Source organism: Ailuropoda melanoleuca, chromosome 7 (genome assembly GCF_002007445.2).
Source record: "Ailuropoda melanoleuca isolate Jingjing chromosome 7, ASM200744v2, whole genome shotgun sequence".
Taxonomy (NCBI): Eukaryota; Metazoa; Chordata; class Mammalia; order Carnivora; family Ursidae; genus Ailuropoda; species Ailuropoda melanoleuca.
The window spans coordinates 135,195,743-135,217,771 of record NC_048224.1 but is presented as its reverse complement, the minus strand read 5'-3'; positions in this window follow the sequence as shown (position 1 = coordinate 135,217,771).

Here is a 22,029-nt window from a genome sequence, read left to right as displayed (position 1 = left end):
TCCTGCCCTTTCCAACCAACCACGGCGGCTGCAGATGAGTTCCTGTAAATCACCGTCGTCATTTCACTCAGAAGGTAGATTTCTTGATCCTGGCTTTTGAAACAATAAAACACAATGTGAAAAAGCATTTAAATATAAAATTTTATTGACACCATAAAATAAATTGTTAATATTAGAAACATGTTTTATGAAGATGTGGCCTCCAAAAAAGTCCATTTATGGTGATCCGTGGGATCTGGTAATAAAGCAAAACCCACCTTTCATGGGACTTAAACTAGAGCAATGCCTGCATTTGCCGAGGATTGACTCTCCGTCGTGGTAGCTTATCCTATCGGGGTAATACTCTGCTGTTAAACAGAGGAAATTAGATGTACTAACCACAGAGTCACTCAAAGTACGGTAAGGTCATGACAGAAACTAATCATAAGGAAATTCACAGCTGAAGCCCACCTTCCTCCGTGGACTCAACGGACATCTAAGGCAAGTGGGGAGGAAGACATCCTGTTGTGTCAGGTATTGGAAGTTAGCCTTAACTATACATTTCCTTGTTTTCATTAGCTTGGGTTACAAACTTGAGCATTTTTTGAATGCCCCTTTGGAAAGTGAACTTCCTCTGTTTTTCTTACAAGTTCCGGGGTGAGTAGGAGAACTTCTATAATCGGTGATCACTCATTCTTTTTCTATTTTATGTAAGTTCACAATGAAACACAACCTTCTCCATTATCATAATTACCTATCTTGTCCTGGGGAACAATGCTTTCTTTGTGTAACAAAACATTCTTCTAAGGATTGGGTAAAACTGGTTTTGCAGGTTTTCCTCTAGAGCAGAAACCATCCCAAACTAGCTCCTGGGGATGGACTCTCTGGTATTTATTTTCACATAGGAGCAGGTAAATATTAAGTATGTGACCGGCAAACGTTTCCCTCTTTTCTTCTGAACACTTGAAGATAGCGTGAAATTGGTGTTTGTGAATAAAACACAAGGACCTCAGGCATTCTGTGATCAGTTAAGACAGAGAGGCGCAGTGCTGGGACTCTGAGCCCAGACCCCCAACCAGACTGCAGCCCGGGTCCCAGCACCCCTGCCTGACCTGCTTCATGGCGACCTGACCTTGAGGTCTACCTGTGGCCAATGGGACCTGAAGTTTTGGCTCTATTTTTCTCAAAAAACAAAAACAAAACAAGCAAAAAAACCCCACCAAATGACTCAAAAATTAGTGTGTGAATATTACTGAACTCATTTGTTGACTAAACACTGAAATTACATGGTTTATTTTTTTAATGACCCAAGTGAGTACGCAGTTTCATCCCGTCTGCCTTCACTGACGTCAGGGAAATTGAGAAAGACAGGCCTGCTGTGCTATACTAGCCCACCTTTAAAATTACAGTCTTGACTATTAAAATGAGAAACAAAGGACAGCTAGGTCGAAGTAAGATAAATTCCTCAGCTCCTTTTAACGTGAAAGTAATGTTTGATCAACGTTATTAGATGCTAGTGTAACTCTCATTTCTGAAGCTTCTTCCAAGGCAACAGTCACTCCGGGCTGTCAGTTTTCTGTAGCAACAGGCTTAGAAAAAAATTTAGTTTCTATGCCAAGAATAAAATTCTAGCTCCCAAATATTTGCATAAGTAAACATTTTCAAATTCATATTCCACATACATGCTGAACTGCTTGGTGTTTAGAAATGTTTTTGTGATTAGTCTTCAAGTTTTTGTTGGACAGATGTGTAAACCTCACTGTTGGAAGTGGGGTGTGGGGAAGTAAGAATGAGAATTTTGTCCATTATTAGCACTTAAAGTTATGCTTGGCTCTTAACACGAAATTATGAAAAGTGAAAGATCTGAGACAAAAGAATTTGTAATTTTAATTTTACCTGTCCTCAGCTTCATACCCCATATCTGTCAGGATCATCTAATTTGGCAGCAGGGGAAGTAACTGGCTAAGACAAAAGATGAAAGATTCACCACCATCCTGGTGGGTTATAATGATTCCTTTTTTCTCTCCAGGTTAGCCAACCTTAACTAGACTTGTTTATGCGATGTCCTAAGACATCATAGTGAATGCATATGGGGAAGTAAAACAGCAGTATATAAATACATCTAATTATATCCAACCCATCCTAAAAAAAAAAAATCGAAGTTCTAAATATTGGGGGAACATAAGAGCTTTCTAACAATGCATGATTTGCCTGTTGCAAAATAGAGGCTTATGCCTTTCTAAATATTGGGGGAACATAAGAGCTTTCTAACAATGCATGATTTGCCTGTTGCAAAATAGAGGCTTATGCCTTAATTCCATGTTGCTTTAGTGCATATGAATTTCACTGCACAGATACCTTATAGAAGACTTAATTGAATAATTTCTTGAAGAGGAGTGGTGAATATCAGTCATCTCAAAGACTGAATTAATTGTTTTCCAAGGTCCCAAAGAGAACAGAGAGTGTACATTCCCCGTTCCTTTCTCCCATGTTATTTTTGGGTTCCTCTGTACTTAAGACCCCTTGACTTAGTGACCTAAGATACAGCCGAGCTTCAGGCTTCTACCTGACCCATGGGGTCTTCAGAGAAATTGTGCTGGTACAAGGGAGGGATCAAGCAGGTTGGAACTCACGTCACTAACTCTTTCATTGCACATTCTTCAAAAAATTTCCCCTTGACAGAAAAAAAAAATGTTATTTCTGTCTCTGTCGTTCTTCAGCATGTTTTGTGAGACATGGTTTATTTAGTCTTTCATCAAGTATTTATTGAGCATTTACTCTGTGCCAGGTATTTTGCTAAAGGTAGAAACCCAAAGAAAGATAATACATGTCCCCTGGAGGAGTGTATAGTGCACTGTATGTGCTAATATGCCTCATATTTATTCACATTTGTGCATACTTTTAGGTATGAAATGGTCTCATATCTTTGTATAGAGGACTTTGATGTTCCGATTTGCTTTTACACCTGCTATTTTTGGATATTGTCAGGTAAGCCGCCCGTGCTGATGTCAGAGATTTCAGTGGTGCTAATGGTACAAGGTTGGTTCCAAAATCAGGCTTCAGTGTGAATGATAAAGACATAACTGCTATTGATTGGCAAGTAACAAGGTATTAGATGGAGAAAAAAGGGACAGAAAAAGTGAGGTGTACAGAAACCCTGAACAATCAAAGTGGTGTCTGAAAGGGATGTGATTGTATTTTAAGGCAACTGAAACCATTATCGGTCATCAGCAGAGAAAATAAATTGGCACCCTCATTTTTTAATATATCTCCTAAAAATCAATCAGCACTTATCAACACCTGTCAACCCTTTCACATTTTCTTATATGAGGAGTAAGTTCAGCTTCAAGCTTGGTGGGCATCTATTGATTTCACGTCTTTGAAAATGAAAATTTAGATTGGTGTGTTGGGGATCAGCATTGAGAGGCATAAGACATGGTTGGTTCTATATTCAAAAGAAAGCCCCGCACCTTAGGGCAGGCGTATGGATCTCCTTCAGGATGGGAGGCTGCCATTATTTGGCACATTTCCATGTAAGGTGGTCTTGATATTCCAACTACTTTAACTGGAACCTATTAGAATCTGTGATGTTTAGGAGTGGCTTTAGAGGAGATGACAACTATCTCAGGAATGTAATACAGGGCCCCCCAGCCCCAATTCGGCTCTTTTGAGGACTGATCACAGTAGTATCCCCCATTTTTATTGAGATCTTACAATGGCTGCGTATTAAAAGTAGAGGCTTTACAAGCAGTATTTGAACCTTTAAACAGGCATGCATGGGTAGTACCGTTATTCTTTTCCCAATTCTGAATCTGATTCAGAGAGGTCAGTGGTTTGTCTAAGTCTCCAGAATTTCAAAATGTCAGAATTGCTGGTAAAATCCAGGTGTGCCTCTAAAACCTGGGTTTTCACCATCATTCCACACTACCAACGATGAAATGGACTTTATGCCATCAACTACACGGCTAGGCATTTTTGGGCAGAGTTCTCCATTTCTGATACTTTCTCATGTTCCAAATAAACCTCAGTAGTCACAGCAAAACATCGAAAGGCTGTGGATGGGCTCAGCTGCACTGGTAGCAGAAGGACGTGGGGTGTCTTGATTCATGCGGTGATCATTATTCATGGTTGCCCTTAAGAGATTCTGTGGGGTGACTCATATCTAGGAAATGTGGTAGCAAATCAAGGGTAGACCAGTTTGTTTATCATGGAACTGTTGGTCCAGAAGGGCAGCTGCTAGAGCAAAGGTGGGAGTTCTGAGCAAAGGCTTTTAGCTGTTTATTTGCCGCTCTGATACCTTTGTCAAATGCTCTGTCCTGAGCGGGTGACTTCTTGATAACTCGTGAACTGTTGTAAAATGCTTTTGAGCCAGAGATCAAAAGTTGCCGGGTCAGAACTGGTAATACTGCTGGTACATTTGAAGTTATAAACACTTTTATTTTTGACAACTGTCGTTCTTCCCTGATATTGTACAGACTTAATTTTATCACAGTTTGCCTTGCATGATGTTTACTATGGATTGATATATTAGCTATTCAGTTTTTACCGTCACATAAAAATTCCCATTTACTCAACAGAGGGACGGTATATAAATCAGAAGTGAATAAAATTACGGCTTTAGTGGATGTAATTTATTAGTAGTATGACTTTAATTAACTTGTTCATAATAATGGATATGTGAAGTACCCATGATTCTGCCTGACAGATAGATTAGTCAGTTTTTGTTCACCTTGAGCATTTTCAGTGGATTAGGCAACAATGCCAATTCAGTGAACCCTCATATTTCTATATTCATGAAAAAATAAAGCTATAGGCAAAATAATTGCCAATTAAGTTTACTCATGACGTACAAGAGAATATTGTAACCTATTAATGGCTTGTAGCCTGACTTTTTCCTCCAAGTTCTATGGAGGTGTATTTTAAATACAATCAGATTCACCCGTTTTAGATACACGTATACAGTTTGAGAGATTTTGGCAATCGATACAATCGTACATTTTATGTACAAATGCATAAAACGCTTCCAATATCCTAGAACATTTCTCATTCTCCCAGCCACAGGGAACTATGGATATGCATTGTTGTGCTTCCCGTCACTGCTGTTTTCATTTTTCTGTAACTTCATATAAATGGAATTGTATGATATATAGCCTGGATTCATCAGGATTCTCCAGAGAAACTGGAGATTACACACATATATATGTAATATACTTAATATTTAGGTAATACATATATATCATGTATATATATGGAGAGAGAAGAGAAGAGGGAGAAATATTTATGTTATTTTAAGGAATGGAGTCATTTGGTTATGGGGATTGGCAAGTCTGAAGTTTGCGATGCAGGCCAGCAGGCTGGAAGTTCTGACAAAGACTGAAGAGGTGATACCTGTAAGTCCAAAGGCAGTCTGGAGGCAGAGTTCTTTCCTTTTTTCAAGGAGTTCAGTCTTTTCCCTAAAGGTCTTCAACTGATTGGACGAGGCCCACTCTTATGGAGGGTAATCTGCTTTATTCAAAGTCTACTGATTTAAACGTTAATCACATCTAAAAAATGCGTTCACAGCACCATACAGATGGTGTTTGACAAAACAACTGGGTACTAGAGCCTAACCAAATGGATTAATAAAATTAATCATCACCCAGCTTTTTGTGTTTGCTTTCAAGCATAATGTTTATGAGCTCAATCCTTGCTATTGCAGGTATTAACACTTTATTCTTTCTATTGTTCAGTTGTAGTTCACAGCATGAATATACCACAATCATCTATACATTTGCCAGTTGATGAATATTTATGTGTCCAGTTTGTCTAATATGAGAAATACTGCTGTAAACTATGACAATTCAATGGCTTTTAATATAACTTTTTGAGATGCATTAAAATGTAATCCATTTTGCTTTATGTATTGCTGTATAGAAACGGCCAATGTTTATGCTGTCCTTCAGCATTTAGAATATGTTTGCTTTTAATTTCTACTATGTAATTATCTAATAAGAAATATGTAAAACAGTGCCACTTGTACATGATTTTACATAAGCTATCTCATTTAATATTTAGAGCAATTCTGTGATTTAAATATTTTTAGCTCCATTTTGCAGATGAAAAAATGGAAACTTAGGGATATATAGGGAATTGCCTAAGATGATGATAGTAGGAAGTTACGGAGCTGGAATTCAGAGCAGGACGTTCTGACTCCAAGCCCAGTTAACCTTGTTCACAGGTAATGGCCAAGCGTGGTCCCAGAAAGGGACAGAATTGCAGTAAGGCATTGGAAAGAGGCATGGTTAAAACTCAATCAACTGGGAGAATTACTTTTCCTGATTTAGGAAGAACACAAAGGCTTCACTAATATCAAATGTTAGGATTGGAAAAATCCAGTGAGTGTTCTCCTGACAAGGAATCGGAAGGGCTGCTTCCCCATATAATGAGGGCACAATTTGTCTCTTCACTCAGGATCACTCTGTGCTTTCTTGAACTGATATAAATAATTCATGAGGTGATCACTGGTGTATAGTGGTAATTCAGGTAGGGCACTTAATGTTTTCCCTTAGCCCTGGAATTGCTCTCAGATGATCTGCCTCAAGGTTCCTTGCCCTTGACATTAGTGCAGCCTGCTGTCCTTCACCAGAGATGCTTTCTTCCCGATACTGGAGGGGTTCTTAGTGTTACCATGATCATTTCAGCAGGTAAAGACTTGGGGCCAACGTCTTCTTAGGTCCCAAGATAATTCAGTCTTAGCATGATTCCATTTCATGACTTGGAAATTCAGATTACTCATTCATTCCGAAATACATACGGAGCATCTGTGAGGGAGCAATGCTATTGTTAGAAGCATCTATTGCTTATTTAGCTATCACTTTGTAAGTTACTTTTTGATGTGTTTAATATTTTACAGAATTGCAAGATATATACGACACAGTATACAGAATACGTGCTCCCTTTCACGGGGGTTCTGTGCACTGTTTTCTAGGCTTCGATCTCCTCTAAGGTGGGTGTGGATCTCTTTCTCTCTCACTCTTTTACAAATCATGAAAAATGAAGTTCACTGAAATTAAATACTTTAAGATTTATTTATTTATTTATTTGGCAGAGAGAGAGAGATAAAGCACAAGCAGGGGGAGCAGCAGAGGGAGAGGGAGAGGCAGACTCCCCACTGAGGAAGGATCCCCATGTGGGGCTCAATTCCAGGACCCCGGGATTATGACCTGAGCCGAAGGCAGATGCTTCACCGACTGAGCCACCCAGGCGCCCCTGAGATTAAATACTTTGCTCCAAATGACATGCTTGTCAGTGGCGGAGTGACAATTAGAACTTAATCCTGTCTGACTCCTAAGGGAGTCCTTCAAACCAGGGGTCAGCCAATTTCTTCTGTAAAGACCCAAGAAGTAAATATTTTAGGCTTTGCAGGCTTGCGACCAAGTTGAGGAGGGATATAGGTACTCGTGGAGTATACTGTCTCTCAAGACTACTCAGCTCTGTGGTTGTGGCATGAAATGAGTCACATATAATACATAAGCTAATGGTGCAGCTGTGTTCCAATAAAACTTTATTTATAACAATAGGTGGATTTGACCTGTACACGATAGTTTGCCAAAAATCTGCTCTAAACCGTGTTCTGCTGTTGCCTTTATTTGGGGGGAGAAAAGATCTCTTTTTGAAGTTAGTTCTAGGTTATTGGGTACGTGAGGGTTTTAACTTAATGGTTCATTTAGAATGTTTGATTAAATGGCATTGAATATAATTTCATTTTAGTGCCTCCTGTTCACAGAAGCGCAAGAAGATGGGAAAACTGTCATCTTAGACAATACTAGTAGACTTAAGACCTCAGAATGTCGAGTCACCTGAATGGAAGCAGAGTTAAAACACACACAAAGCTATATCATGTGATAACCTATAATTGCCTAAAAAAGGAAATATGTCAGCCCCTGTCTGTATCAGTCTCTGGCTTATGTTTTTATTCTGTGAACAGCACATTGTGGCAATGGTATCAGTTTCGTATGGCCACTGTGTGTGACCAACTACTACAGACGTGGTGGCTTTGAAGTTATAACTTTCCCCTCCAAAGGTTCTGGAGGCCAGAGGTCTCGGGGAGCTAAAATCAAGGCATCTATAGGCTGAGTTCTTTCTGGAGGCTCAAAAGGACAAACCAATTCTTTACTGTTTGCTTCACAGGCTGCCCACCTCCCTAGGATCACAGCCCCCCCTTCTCTTTAGTCCGGCCTCTGCTATTGTCACATCCCCTCTGACTGCAAGCATCCGCCTCTCTCTTATAAAAACCCTTGTGATGACATTGGTCCCACCTGGATCATCGAGGCTCCTCTCTGCCTCTCAGGATCCTTCATGTAATTACATCTGCAAAGACCCTGTTGCCATGGAAGGTCATATATTCGCAGACTCTGGGGATTAGGGCATCTTTGGGGGAGCAGGGTATGCCTACCACATCAGTGACGCCGAGCGGTGGGGGTGGGGAGACCACTTTAATAAGAGCGTGTTTCTAGGGGGGGCACGTGCACCCTCCAGATTCTGAGCCTGCTTAGTAAGAAGTCCTGTCAGCTGAGGTCTGTACTTTTTCCCAAGACAAAATTATGTGCATTTCTGTGGCCTCTAGGCCGTGCCCCGCTGAGCAGGTGTGACGGTGACAGCCACACCGACTTCATCTGTGTTCCCTAGTTTATCAGTATGCTGGCGTTCTCCTTGTCTCTTTTAGCCAAGCAATTTGTACCATTCAAAATGCAGCTATTGTTAAGGAAATGATTTAAAGATGATTCACATGTTGATGGTATTTAGCACCTACTGAAAGGATTTGTTAAATTTTCTCCTTTGCTGGGTTGCATGGAAACATGTGAAGGCTCCCTTTTAAAGAATTTATTCAAAAACGCCCTATTATTATGGCTGTAAAACCAAGCTTCACGGGCATTATTTGTTCACCCTTGTAATTGTTGAGTAACACTGCATTGTTGGTGCATAGATAGGTCTTTCAGAATTTTGTGAAAAACGCAAGGTGATGATTTTCTCACCCTGAAAAGCCACCCTTGGCCGATGCTAGCCTGGTCTACACCAGGGGATGTTAAAGCCAGCAGAATGATATTCTTTGCACAAGGTCATTTAGTTGAAGGGAAAGCAGAGTGATGAGCCAAACCCTGTTTCCAAAGGCTTCCCAGGAGAAATTCTGGTGACTCTGGTATATAACCATCTTTACTAGTGTTCTCTCTCTGCAAAGGTGGTGTAAGCATCTCACTACCATGCGGAGAGATCCAAAGAGGACTGGAATGATCTCAGTATTCTATATTATAATGTAGAAATTGCTTCTGTGAATCACGCTGGCTGGACTGAAATTAGTGGGGCGGTTGGAGCTCATTCTCGCGGTTGGATCCGAGAGCCAGATTGCTTTCCCAAATAGGTTACAATACTATCTTGTGGCTCTGTCTTTGGCTGCAGCAAGTGTGAATAATGGAATTCTATTTTCAAAAGCATCAGGCTCCAGATATTTCCATGTGTGGTTAATCGCTGGCAGTAATACCTAGGCCGGTGAGTAATTTTCTAACTTTAAAATTCCTTCACAGAAGGATATGCCCCAACTTAAGCACCAGGAAGTAGGATTTAAGTTAGATTTAAGAGCTGGCTGATGGAAAGGGTTATTAAATACTGAAACCAGTCATTGAAGGAGATGGTGAAGTCTTCTCTGGAGGTCTTTAATAATGGTTTAGGTGTTGTCTTGCCCGAAGGCAGAGGATATTTTTAATGTGTTGAATTTGCATATTAGGGATTTCAGGAGATCTTCGAGAAAGCCCTTAAGATACTCATTGGGGCAAAATGAATATGTATGGGCCGAGTTAAGCACTGGAGCTCTTTGTGCCTTCTCTTTGAACAGCTGGTCATAATTTAGACAAGAGCTACCCCACAGCTCTCTTGTTTAGAGGAGCTATAAGAAAAAGCAGGTCCACCGTAGAACTTTTGAAGAGCACCGTAGAACTTTTGAACTTTTCAGAAGAGGTGTCTGGTATTACATCGAAAGTTGAGAAACAAGGAATTCAGAAATTCCTCCAAGTTTGGAGGCCTCTCTTAAGTCTTGGTTCTGGGGCCTGTTTTGACCCAGTGTTAGACTGGGGAATTTCAGGGTGATGAAGATAGAAGCTTGATTAATTGTGCAGAGATCTGAGCTCCCTGGCTTGGAGGAAAGTTCTGGTTACTGAAGAACCCACTCCCGTTCTTCCACCCATGTTGGAAGAGAGGCACATGGCTATGTAGGAAAGTCAGGCCAGCTGCAAGGAACGTGTTGTTACTGATCTTATTCATATTGATCTAGTAAGTACCATCCCAGCAGAAGGGAACCGTCCCCCCAAAGGAAAGGGTAGCGACCCATGATTGTCCCTCAGATACAGAACAGGTGCTCAGAGTTGGAACTGGAAGGTTCTTCCCTTTATTTGGCAGTGCCTTCTCCTCGCTGGGCCCTCCTATGTTTGTTTTGGCAGAATAGGCAGCTGTTTATCTTCAAGAACTTTCCCCATCAATGGAGACCATTGGACTTGTGTGTTTCTCATCCTGGATTAGAGTCTACTCTTGAAGCCAGGTGCTCTTTCACGTTCTTGTTAGCGACTTGAATTAAACCAAAGAAGCCCGTGCTTTGTGGGTTGCACAAAGCTGGGAGCAGTCAATACCATGGATAGCAGGGCAGAAGGCTAGAGAGATATGCAAATAGGTGAAAACAGATCAGAAACAGAAAGATGACGTTTAACAGCATTAAACATAGAGTCTTGTAACTCAACTTTGGACAATTGGTTACATACTATAAGGCTCTCATCACCGTTCATCCTGTGAAGGCAATGCTATGGGCATCAGATAAAGGAGAAGGGCCTTATCGAAAGAAACTGACGAGTTGCACAGCGGTTGGCAATTAGTAGGTGACATTTATGCAAAGATTAAGTATCATATTTACACTACAGGTTTCTTAAGAATTCTTTACTGTTCTTTTTTCCTCTCCAATAATATCTGTTCACATTTCCTGAGATTTTCTCTGTCTGACCTGATTTTCTTCCCTGAAACTGTTGTGCTTTTGTGTATTTTCCATCTTTATATGCACACTGTTCTTACTTGGAGTTAGTTTCCTTTATTTCCCTGGTCAGTAAATAAGATCATAGCCCTGCTCAACCTCCAGGGGAAACTGTATTCCCTAAAGAAAATTATCTTGATGTAATTCTATTTTATTCTGATCTATGATTGTCTTCATTACACACACTTTATGTTCCCTATATGAGTAGTGACACTAGTAATTGCGTTTAGTTCCTGGATTCTACTGTAATCGTTTACACTTGTCGACATGTAGCTTTCTAGTAACTTTATACTATATGCTTGATTTTGTGAGGGATACAATGCAGAATATTTATATTTGAGGAATATAATGAATATATCATTAATGTTCATTATAGCCCTCAGATTTTATTCATACATTATTAATAAATTGAGTTCTGTGGAGTTTTTACAATATGGGGGGGAGGAAGGACTCTAAATAAAATCTTATGTTTAACACAATATTGTGAAATTTGATAATGTGACCTTATTTAACTGATAGCCATCTTTGGTAAACAACAAAACTTGCCACAAATGTGGTAATTATAAACGCATGTGCTGGTTTGTGCAAATAATACAGTGTAATCATTGTAACTCTTTGCAGACTGTTACTGGTGCGCTTATAAATAAAGCATGTTATGCAAGAGCTCCAGCCTACAGGCTTAGAATCTATATCACTCAGTCAACAAAATTTGGACATAAATAAATATTGGCAACATGGAGGGATTATTTTCTCAGTTTCTAGGTTATGGCTAGGAGTCTATAGAGGATATGTGAAGTTAACTTCTTTTTTAAGATAAGTCGCTTGAAATATAAGGAAGGAAATCATTACTTTATACACATATGCTTATGTAAAAAGCAAAGAATGGAGAAAAATGAGACGTGGTTTAGGAACAAAGACCAGAGGAGTCTCTGGACGCATGGGGGCAGACCTCCAAGTCTAGTTTAATCTATGACTTAAATACTCCAGCCTGGACTGAATCTGGGAGGCTAGGTGTGTGCCAAAACCTTGAGGATTTACTGGCAGCCTCTCGGGAGACGGATGAATGGGACAACATTGCCCACACAGAAAACAATCAGCAATGGGATCAACAGCCACAGCAGGTGTTATGAGGTACGTGAGCACGGAGAGCTCATTGAAACCCAGAGATGGGACCACATGCCCCAAACTAGAGCCCTCGACGGGGCTCGAGAGGGAAGGTGGTGAGGGATGTGGTAGTTGAATTCTGAAGAGCTGTAGGAGTGGAGTGGGGTTAGGTAAGAGAGATAGGTGCTCCGGGCAGCGGAACAACCTGCCACGTAACCCAGCGTGGACAAAAGCCCAAGTGTTCATGGGCCGGCAAGGTAGACGTGAATTGTGTGACTGGCAGAATAATGGCCATAGGAAAGCCCTGGGACTATGTCAGAAGACGTGGAGGGCGTGGGGAGAATAAGGTTGCAGGTGCAATTAAGGTTGCTAATGACTCCCCGGAGTTATGCCGGTGGGTCCAATGTAATCACACGCGTCCTTAAAGGTGGACGTGCGCGGCGGAAGTGGTGGGGCGGTGCGGTACGAGAGGGGCTCCTTTTGCTGTCGGCTTGGGAGCTGGAGGAAGCAGCCAGGAGCCATGCATTGCGGGGAGCCTGGAGGAGCTGGAAAAGGTAAGGGAGTAGATTTTCTCCTGGATCCTCCAGATGTTAATGTGACCCAGCGAACACCTTGACTTTGGCTCAGTGAGTCTTGTCTTGTGTGGGACTTCTGACCTCCAGGAGAGTAAGGTAATAACTTTGGGTTGTTGTTTGAAGGCACTCAGTTTGGACCGTGGTGGCTTGTTACAGCGTAACTAGCAACTGAGCGCCCGTGAAGACGGTATTCAGGGTGCAGAGCAAGGAGCCGGGGGGCACGAAAGGCAACCTAGGCTCCTGGCCTGCTCTGCGGTTTTGTCTCTATCCTGAATGTAGAAAGGAAGCCAGAAAGGCCTCAGGCAGTGGGCTGACGAGACCAGGTGTGTGTTCTAGAAATAGTACTTGGGCAGCAGGAAGGACTAGAGGTTGTACAATCACCAGGAGCCTCTCTGAGCAGTGGGCACCGCAACAGATAGATGGGGGGGTGGTTCTTGGGTGCGGAGGGAGGGACAGCCCTGAAAATGACCCCGTGGCATTTGACAGCATGCCGGGAGGATGGTGGGAATCTCCCTGAGAAGCCAGCAGCAGAGAGGAGCTCTGCAGTCTGTTGGCAGGAAGTGGACCTGTTGCCTCTGATGTCAAAGATCTATGCAAAGAGACAGGAAAATAGAAGGCCAGCGGGCCAGCAGGTCTTCTAAGTTTGGACCGGATTCCTGGGGAGCCCTGGTTGAGAACCTGCCACACTGATGTGCTTCTGGTGGTTTGGGTGCTTGGCCTTTCTTTAGTGGTCCTCTTCTGAAGCTCTGTTATGGGCCTACAGTCAGAGAAACTTTTTCATGAGTTTCTCCTTCTGTGACACAAGTAGGAATACAGACACCGTTTCACCCCCCCCATTTTTTTGGTCTACATAACTAACATTTAAAAGACTTTAAAAATGTTTTTTTTTTTTTTTTTTTTTTTTTTTTTTTTTTTTTTGTCCTATGACCTTTGAGTACCGTTGAAACAACATTCCTCTTGGGAATGTTGTCTACTGAGTGAGTTTGGAGCCCTGTAAGATGGCCCCAACAGCCTTCTAGTGCAATAGCAGGCATGTTGGTCCCTCAGTTCTGAATTTGGACACCCTTCATAGCTTTTATAGAATTCCATAATCTCAAAGGAACCTTGGTTGTCTGGGCAAAAATCTTGACCTCACGCCCAAATCCCCCCAGGCTTTTCCTGGGAAGTGATTGAATGATTCTGGTGATGGGAACTGCATGTCTTCTGATAACTGCTCCTTTGTTTTCAGATGCTCTAATTCCTAGAAAGTTCTTCTATTGAACTAAAGTCAACCTCTGTAATTTTTCACAGGGTGGTTTGACTACTGGAGCAACAGAGAACTGAATCCTCCTCCAATCTGACAAGTCTAAGTATCTGAAGACAGCTATCCTGTACCTCTCAATCTCTTCCCTAGCCTAAGCAGTCTCCGTTTTTCAATGTCACCAGTTTTTTCAACGGTTCTTCAAATGTCAAATTTCCTTTCACTATCTTGGCTGTATTTCTCTTAAAGCACCATATGTTGTTCTATCTTAAAGTATGGGCACCAGCACTAGAACAAAGCCCTCCAGGTATTGTTTGATGGGCAAAATGTAGAGCAGAACATCCTCTCCATTTTCTGTAATCAAAGAAAATTGCTAGCAATTACACTCCTAGGATACTCTTTTTTCCTATAAGCTCCTCTCCCACCTCTGCTTAGCCTTCTCTATTCTTACCTCAATCTTGTCGTGATCGATTTCTTTGTTCAATAGAGATCTATTGAGCACATTCAGTTAAGTATTCTGATGCATGTTGGGCTTACAGAATGGGAGAAACCCATCTCTGCTATAAAGGAGGATAAAGTCTAGTTGAGGCAAAATACAAAGGAACAATACTGAAGGGACAGATGGATCAGAAGGAGCATTGACCGCATTGGAGGAAGGAAAGACCTGTAGTAGAACTAGAAGGTATGAACTGGATGGATTTCTTTTATCCAATGAGTATTGGATACAGCCTGTGCCAGTTGCTCTTGGCACTGAAGATACAGTAGTGAATGAAAGACTGTGTGCCTTCTCTCTTGAAGCTTGCAGTCCGATAACAGGAGATGGAAGAACCCCAGAAGATCTGCAATAGCCTTCATCTAGAACAGGGGTCCGGAATGACGGCATATTGGCCAAATCTGGCCAAGCACCATATGTAAAGTGTCACTGGAACAGAGCTATACTCAACTATTTATGGTCTCTGGCTGCTTCCGTGCTACATTAAGAGTTGAAAAATCCTATGCAAGGCCCATATAGGTGAAAATACTTGCCCTGGCCCTTTAAGGAAAGTTTTACTGAAATCTGATAGAGAATCCGATAAGGGAGTGGTGAGCCCTGGGGAGGGGGGCATCTTTTGAGAGTTTTCTCAGAGGAAGCCATGCTGATGAGGCCACATTTGAGCACAGACCTGAAGAATTGCTAGAGAGAGACCCATAAATGTCTGGGGGGAAGAATAGTCTAGGCAGAAAGAAAAGCAAATCCAATGGCCCTGAGGAGAAATTAAGTTTGGTGTATCCCAGAGTACCTGTAGCTGCACGGGGGGTGGGAGGGGAATCCTAGATGGGCCAGTGAAGCCTTGATGAGAGCACAGCCCTGACTTGGGGGACATGGGAGCCACAGGTTGTGAGCAGAGCAGCAATAGTCTTCAGCTGCTCCTACAAGAGGCTGTTGGAGCTGGGGCAGGAGGGGAGGACAGAGGAGAGAACATGGCAACCATGGGGCTGGGCTAGGGTCCTGATGCTACAGACGGTGACAGGGGCCGGATCTTGGACATCACCCAAAAGTAGGTAGGGGCAATGGGATTTTCTGGTGACCTGGGTGGAGAGGATAAAGGAGGGAAGAGTCAGCAATGGTTTCATTTTAAAAACTTGATTAAAAAATAACTTTGCTCTACTGGCCACCTTGCTCCTAAATTTATCAGTATATTTCTTAATGAGGATGCTTTCAAGTAAAGAATAAATAACTTCTATGTATTTAGGTATGTTTATATATTTTGTCTGAGCAACTCCTAGGATGTACTTGCCACTCACTTGATAGGAGGGATACATTAAAGACCAGCAGGGGCTACTTCTGGTAGCTAAAGAAATCGGGAGTTCAGTTTGATGTAGAAAATTGAGTTGTCCAGTTGCCCGTTTAACAATCTTCAGGGTTTAAAAGACAAGAGTCCAGGGTTCCTGGCATCCAGCTATCTGGGAGATGAGAGAGAACAAGTAAGAGGCTAAGACAGACTGCCCTAAAAATGAGTGTAGAAATAATCCAGCAGCTGGAGGAAGTTGTGGGGATACTGGAGTTCTTTATTTTAGCATGGAATCCTCTGTGTCTCTGTACTGATGAGAAACAACCTCAGAGTGACCAGGGGATGATGCAGGAGGGAGGAAGAAATTCCTGGAGTGACCCCCTTGAGTAGGTAAGAAGGGATGGGCGCTAATACCTGTGTGGGAGCCTCAGCCCTCTGTAGCAGTAGGAAGTTCTGCCATTACTATAAGTAGGAAGGGGAAAATGGGATATAGAAGTTGGGCCATAAACTTGGTTGAGAGTGAGTGGAAGTCCTTTTCTGTCTGCTCATGTTTTTCTCCTAGAAATCAAAGACCCACTGTGAGAAGGAAGATGAAAGGTTGCATGCTTGAGGAGAGAGGTAAGTCTTGTAGGAGGTAGCAAAAGAGACGAGCCAACAAAACCTAGGGTGTTACAGGTAGCACCAAGGGCCCACATGAGCTTAGTAGATGTCGAGGAAGACCAGGACCGGTCACCTTGCTTGTGTTCTGTCCACCTGCCTTCAGCTCTCCTGGCAAAGAATGTCCACTCAGATTGAACCAGGACCAGGGTTTTGCCAACAAATGTGAACAAGGAGGGCAGGTCCATTCAAGAAGAGCCTGTGATGAAGGAGCTGGAATGGAAGCTGAGGAAGGGGGGAAGTAAGGAAATAATGGGGGTAAGCCAGAATGAAACGGTGGGAGATCAGGGGATTACAGGTCCTGGTAGGGGAGAGGGGTGGTGGTGGGATTTTCGTGATGGCCACTTGGGCTGGAAAATGAGGAGGTGGGGTTTAGAGGCCGGACTCCTGCAACTGAGCTTGCATTTGGAGGAGAGCATTCAGGTTCGTGATCTGAATGCTGTAATATGGTGGCTGGTATCCTAGAGGTAGAAAGCATTATGGGAACTCATGGGGCAGAACACTATCCAAGTGTGATATGGAAGGAAGCAAGATCAGAGAAGGCATCTCAAGGAGCCCACATCTGAACAGTCTTGACATGCAGTATGCATTTGACCTTGAGGTTTTCATGGATCTGTTACTACCTTGAAATAGAGTTCAGATGAAAAAAAACATTCCACCAAACATTTTACTTTCACTAACCAGTTTTTTTTCAGGTTTTCTTCAGCTTCTTCAGTTTGCTCTGTGTCCTGGCTTCCAGGTTGTCACGTTTTACAATGTCTCCACCACATTAGTGTTTGTGTTTACACTTACTATGGAGGAATTGCTCGGTCTAAGGGGTCTTTCAATCTTTAAGAATCCTTNTTCATGGATCTGTTACTACCTTGAAATAGAGTTCAGATGAAAAAAAACATTCCACCAAACATTTTACTTTCACTAACCAGTTTTTTTTCAGGTTTTCTTCAGCTCCTTTCTTCAGTTTGCTCTGTGTCCTGGCTTCCAGGTTGTCACGTTTTACAATGTCTCCACCACATTAGTGTTTGTGTTTACACTTACTATGGAGGAATTGCTCAGTCTAAGGGGTCTTTCAATCTTTAAGAATCCTTAGTAGAATAAAACAGCACATTATACAAAGTACTTTTTAGGGCCATGTGTTCACAAATGCTAAAAATAGAGAAATGTAGACTTTAAAAGAAGATGTGCCTCAAATTTGATGATAGAAGACCTTTGACACCAGGCTTACGTGGTCAAAGCCTTAGAAGCAATACTGTGGTGTCTAAATAGTACTCAGCTAATCTCAGATCTTCATATTCTGTCCCACCAGGCCAGGTAGAGCTCTATTTCCTAAAAATCCCCGTTGAGCCACTGGGAGAGGGAGGGAGTAAGGTAGGTTTAGTTTACTTGGTTAACCCATATCAGAGAACCTAAAAGAATGTTGTCATTGATTATAGAGAATAAGACCAGGGTAAGATTCAACAAATACACACTTATAACCAATTACTTTTAGGTTTTAAGTTAATTTGGTTCTTTGCTTGAAGCCAAACTTTGTCCTAAACTAATGGATAGATTCTTCACTTGTGAAACTTTTAATTACTTAGTAGTTCTCTCAGAAGAGAATCAAGCTCCTGTTTTCTGCTTCGTCGTAATCCTTGGATAAAGGCAAGCAGGATCCTTTTGAGAGATGAAGCTTTTGAAGGAAAATGCATATGTAATTGGTTGTGTGGTTTGGATGAGAAGGAAAGGGATTTAAAATTGGTGGGCCTCACTTACGGTTTAAAATGTAAGTTTTAATCAAGCACAGATCTTAAAAAGCGTAAGGGTCACTGCCAATGTTTGGTTGTAATATAGCTCAGAGAATGAATTGCAAACATTACCTTATCTCTGGAGTTGCTTACTTTAGTCAGATCTAATTTAATACAGGGGAAAATATCCATTGAAACATGATACATTCAGCTAAGGTGTTCTTTTCTTTGCATAAAAACAAATGAACACACTGAAATATCCTGGTTCTAATTGCTTGTTTTCCCACTAAAATAGCCTATTTTTATAAAGTAATGTCATTCGAGTTGTGTTCTTTAGAGCAGAAATGGAGTTGTTCTTTGTAAGTCAACTAGGCTACCATCCTTCCTTTCACAAACTTATAATATTGTACGTAGAGGATGACATATTCTTGGTTACCCTGAAGTGTCATTTCAAGATTTGTTCTTACGTAACTGATTCATAAGGCATAGGACTTCATCTATTCCGTGTGAATCATTCAGTAGCCCTCCATTAAGCATAGCAAGTTCTACATCATGTGCTTGCTACTGGGGATGACCAGGGGAGCCCTTTACCTAAGTGAAAACCACAGTCTAGAGGACTGGTTCTCAACTGGGGACAGTGGTTCCCTGGGAGTATATAGCAATGTCTGTGGATGTTTTTGATTGTCCCAACTGTGACATACCTCTAGTGAGTTAGAGGTCAGGGATGCTGTGAAACCTCTTACATTGCACAAGACAGCCTCCACAACAGAGGATTATCCCTAGACCAAAAGTGCCTGTAGTGCATGATTGAGAAACCTGGATTTTGAAGGAGCCTGAAACAGCTACAACAAAATAAAACTAAATGTTAAAACAGAGGTATCGTGTATGTGCTCTCACAGCTCTGAGGAGGGAGCATCTGACCTTGACAATGGTAGGAGAAGGTGGGGTTGTGCGGGAGACTTCCTAATCTGTGTCTTCTTAGTGGAGGCTTGAATGTGGGGTAGGAATTTGCTTGAAGATGAAGTTAGGTGTGTTTTCTAGTGGAGGAAACTTCCTATAGAAGATGCTAGAAGCTAAGAGGTAGTCTAGGATGACAGGGGAATGGTGTAGTTAGTAATTCGTATAGCTGATCCATGTGAAAGTGACATGAACCAAAGCTTTGAATGCAGGCGAGGGGTCATGACGATGGTGAAGGTATTGGCTTGTCTAAATTGGTAGAGGACCATTGAGGAGTAAGCAAGGCTGTGACCTGCTTACATGGAGTCTTAGGGCCTCTTGACAGCTGTGTAGAATTTAGCATGGTACTGATTATCAGAACCAGTTAATTTTCTAGAGTAAATGAGTGAGATGAGGTGGGTGAAGAATCTTTGAAGATCTTTAGAAGGCAGAAATAGCAGACATTTGTCACAAACTCACAGTGAAGAGCAAGGAGGGAGGGGATCAGAAATGTCCCTGAAGCTTTTGGCTTAAGATGTTGAGTGCATACTGGTGTTCTTACATGAAGTAAGAACTCCACGCTGGGAAAGATGATAAACTCCAGTTGGGACTTAGTGCTGCTATCAGTGGGTCATCTGGTCAGGATAAAAGGTATGGGAAAGGAAACCACAGCTTTCCTGGGGTGTTCAGTATCTCTGTAGAAGGAGAGGGATTCGGTGACAGGAAACTTAGGAACAAGAAGATGCAAGACAAGACAGCCCTAGGTGGGTCCATGAAGGAAACAATGAACTGACCAGAAGCAGAGGGAAATTAGAGTATTGTCAATGGTATAGACTGAGTGTTTGTTCCTATGAAATCCATGTGTTGAACTTAATCCCTGATGTGGTAACACTTGGGGATAGGGTCTTTGGTAGGTGATGAGGTCATTTGGGCAAAGCCATTGTGAATGAAAGAGACCCTAGCAAACTCTCTAACCCCCTCTGCCATGTGAGGACACAGAGAAGATAGCTATCCATGAACCAGGAAGTAGGTTCTCCGCAGACACTGTTGGTGCTTTGGTCCTAGACATCCAGGCTCTGGAACTGTGAGAAATTTCTGTTTACAAGCCACCCAGCTTATTGTATTATTAGACAGTCAGGGCATCCAGTGAGGATGATTTCAGGGATGGTATGCTGCTTGGTGTCAAAGCGTCAAGCTAGAAGTCCATTTATTTAGAGCCCGTGGATTTGGGCATCATAGAGGTGGCTGGTCATGCAGCAGGAGAACAATGGTGGTGGGACATGTCCAATTACAGTGAGATAAGGAGGACCTAGGGAAGGTGGGGAACAGGAGACTGTGCAGTGCACTTTGAGAAGACTTGGCTGAAGATGGAAAGCATGTCAGATGGGTGGTAGCAGTGGTTAAGGCTGGAGTTGAAGCGGGCATGTTTACCTGGAGATGCAAGGCCGGCAATGTGTTTTTTTTTTTTAATAGTTGTTAATATTGCTATTTTTAAGAGATTAAAATTGTTTCTAAGATTACTGAACCATCAACCTCTGCTAGACATAATACCAACGGCACAGAAAGGCTATAGACTCTATTGAAAACATTCAACATCTCAGTTTCCTTAAAACAAAAGAGACATTCCTTTTAGATTAGATGGACCTTGGATGGGAAAAGAGTTCACGGTCAGAGACTGGTGGCTGAGTGAAGTGTGGGTATGGTTCTTCATGGTTAGGGTTGGGGGGATCGATACAGGAGGACAAAGAGGGGGACTGAATTGCAGCAGGCAGCAAGATGGGAAGTGCTGTCTGAAAACTCCTACTAATTTTGAAGTGGAGTGAAAAGCCCAGACCAGAGAGTAACTTCCTGCTGGCACTCTGAAAACTTAATTGTAAGTGCGTGTCTGGCTATGGGAATGCTGTCTGGTAGAAGATTCTACTAAAGCATCCTCAACTGAAATGAGAGAGAGAGAGAGAGAGTGAGCGCACGAGAGAGCGAGGCTCCCATGACCGCACATCCAGTGTGCAGCTGTTAATTCTGTGGTCCCTTACAGTGTAGTCCTTTGTTACTGTTCTATAGTATTCTGCTTATTTTGTCCACCAATCTTTGTTAGTATTCTTCCAGTGAGTTTTTAGGTTCTAATTACTGGGATGTGTTCCTTATCCCAGTAACTTTTCATAATTAACCTTGTTCAGTGAGGTGCTTGATACATAATAGGCAGCCAATAGATATTTGAAATTGAATTGAAATCTACTCATCAAAATGCAGAATGCAAAAGGGGAGAAGCAATCCAGATTTGGTAAAAAAAAAAATGTATACATCTGGTATTCTTACTGGTATGATTTAATTCAAAGCCTACAAAGCAAGCATCTATATACTCGTTCAGATCTATTGTCAGTAAGAGCTTCAGGATTTGTTCATTGGGCATGATTTGAATTCTCCAAAGGAGATAGTAAATTCAGGCTGTAGGAATGGACTCCATAACAGATTCAAAGAGCAACTTTCTTGCTTTATTTATAACTTCTCCTTAACTGGTCCATCTGTAAAATGGGCCAAACATTACCTGCTTTACAGGGATGATCTAAAATGTAAATGAAAATGAACATTTGTGTGCTTCCTTTGGAGTGAGGGATTTTGGAAAATAAACCTAAGTATTTTGGAAGACACTTGAGTGTTTTTTTGCATGTCGATACCAGAGAAACAATGGTGACTCCTCATTCTTATTTGGAGATGAATTCAGAAGTTATCTATGGTGATAGGCTAAAAAGGACTAGATAGTTTGAACATAATCTATTCAATATCTTTTTAAAATTAGGTCAAACGTTTTGAAATCATTTCTAATAGGTCAAAAGTCAAGTATTAGCAATTCCGTCTTCAATCTAACACAGAAGCTACATTCCTCTGAGAAACTAACCTTTTGAATTGTAATCTACTAACAGAAATGGTGGCCTTGTGTGCATTTTCCTGTAAGCCATTGGCCTGAAAAGCATCCTGTAGCATGAAGATATTTTTTTTT